Below are 2624 nucleotides of genomic sequence, written 5' to 3' on the forward strand. Positions count from 1 at the left end.
ATATATATATATATATATATATATATATATAGTATATATATGTAGTGTGTGTGTGTGTCTATACATATATACATATATATGTAAGTATGTATGTATGTATGTATGTATGTATGTGTATGTATGTATGTGTATGTATGTATGTGTGTGTATGTATGTGAATGAGTCACCGGGCGCCTGTTACAGAAGTGCAGTACGCTGAAATAAAGTGTTCATCCGATGGATGTTACGTGGTTAAATATATATTCCGCTATAATTCCACCTCATTATGTGTTTATTTATCTATCTATCTATCTATCTAACTATCTATCTATCTATCAGTATGTGAATTTTGTATGCACATACACGTTGATATAGGCATAAACACACACACACACACACACACACACACACACACATACACACACACAGACACTCACAGACACGCACACGCACACGCACACTTATATACATATTGCTTACAACATTCTTAAAATATATAGGAATGGTTATTGGTCAGAATAATTCTCTCTAGCTGTCTATAAACCCAGCTTCCCTAGTAATATTTTATTAATGGCCTGATTACTTCTCCATTACTCGACGAGACATATTACAGGTACCTTGGCGTGAAAAGAAGACATTAATAGCTAAGACCAGAGAACCAGAGAATATAACATCTGAATAAAAATAATATAGTCTTTTAATCTCTGCATGCAATAAATCTGTAACCCACATTGTGTTTTCAGTACCTGTACCTATGCCAACATTCGGGTCAGTCGATTGGTTTCGAAATGAGAACCAAACCATTGATGTTAAACTCTAAAAGCTATTAATCTCCACCGGAAATATTCGCATCAATAATTGTATTGACCAAATAATGATATGAGATTGAGAAAAATCGTGCACAGTAACAGAAATTACTTGCCCAGCAGATATTAATATTGAAGCGATTTCATTAACGGACATCACTGCTCGAACCCTGGTATCAGGATGAATATCGCGCTACGGTGATCCTACCACCATTACTTCAGAGTGCGCAGACAGTTCGAATCTCACCTCTTTTCTGAGTTAACAGAAATCATCGGTGCTCAACGGATTCGGACTACCAACTACCATCCGGCGTCGAACGGCATGGTATAACGCTTCCACCCACAACTGATAGCTGCTTTGCGAGCCTCACTTGACACCCGGCGTTTGACCGAGTATCTTCCTATTGTTCTCCTCGGTATTCGAACGTCGGTTAAGGAAGACCTTGGTTTCTCTCTAGCTGTGCTGCTTTATGATGCTCCTTTGTCTTTGCCATGGCAGGCGCGTGCCACAGCCGATCTTGTTACTCAAGATCCGGCACTTTATGTTAACTGCCTGTGTGCGTATTTTCAAGATATTGCCTCCTTGGACTCACGTTTTTGTACGTAAGGACGCAGTGAGAAGTCCTCTCATCGTCCCCTTACTCAGGACCTTATCCCGTGTTGGCACGCAATGATAAACATTTCACCATAGATTTGAATGGCTGATGAGAAAAGTCTCGGTTGATAGACTGAAACGGTCGTATACACCAGAGCCTCATACATCCCCTCCTACACTGCACAACAAGAAACAAATACTGCACCATCGCACACACCTCAAGCTCAGCTACATGCACCTTCCCCACCCCACCGACATACATCACGACAACTCGCAGTGGCCGTTGTGTCAATTGGCCTAAGAAACTATGTAAAACTATTTTTATATGAAGTGTTTTTAATGAAACTATCATATTGTATTTTTTCCCACCTAATGCTTTTATGCTGTTTTCCTTTTCATGTATATACATATTTACCTTGCCTTTGTATCCACCTGATTTTAGCATGCCACTTGTTAGCCCTTAATTTTGGAAGACCTTTTCTTCCCATGTGTATGTTTTTGAAAACACTCTGTCGGTTATTTGTAAAAATTCTTCAATGTTCAGGAAATAAATAACGAAGCAGAGGAGAGGAATGTTGGACCACAAGCATTGACTGAAAGGCGACCATCTGCCGAAACCACTCAAGAGCCTGAAGAAAAAGCAGAATATAATGACCCTAGGAAAAACAGCCAGGAAAATGATGTTGAAACAGAATTTGAAGACCACATATTTACTGAACAACACAGAAAATTTATCATTGAAATGAAGCAGGAAGTTCTGAATGAGCTTGCAGTTGTAGGGCATACAAATATGAATGATAGGGAACCACTCCATAAACTCTCAAATAAAAATTGGTAACTGCGTTACACAAGAAATCATACAACTAAAACCCGACCTTAAGAAGTTAAATGAAATTATTTACTCTGTTGCTAAGGTAATCGAAAGACACTGTTTAACATCCAAAACGCTAACAATACCAAATTCGAAAAGAAAATCAAACTGGAGGAGTAGAGTTGAAACTGAGATTGAATCATTACGAAGGGAGATATCAATATTAACTGAGCTAATCTCTGGAAATGATATAAGATCAAGAAAGGCAGGAAGATCGTGAGAAAATATGGACTCTCAACAAGAGAAGAAATAATGTCAGCGAATGAAACACTTAAACAAAAAATTCAAGCAAAAGCTCAGAGAATACGCAGATTTGAGAAAAGAATCAAATTCTACAAACAAAATAAGATGTTCAAATCCAATGCCAAATCAT

The 2624-nt window shown here is 38.1% G+C and overlaps 1 protein-coding gene across 1 annotated transcript in view; it reads left to right on the top strand.

Annotated features, from left to right (window-relative positions):
* LOC106870540 (glycine receptor subunit alpha-2) overlaps positions 1-2624 on the top strand; it is a 305943-nt gene that overhangs the window by 135831 nt on the left and 167488 nt on the right. The gene's annotated exons all lie outside the window — the stretch shown is intronic.

The sequence above is a fragment of the Octopus bimaculoides genome, chromosome 13 (genome assembly GCF_001194135.2).
Source record: "Octopus bimaculoides isolate UCB-OBI-ISO-001 chromosome 13, ASM119413v2, whole genome shotgun sequence".
NCBI lineage: Eukaryota > Metazoa > Mollusca > Cephalopoda > Octopoda > Octopodidae > Octopus > Octopus bimaculoides.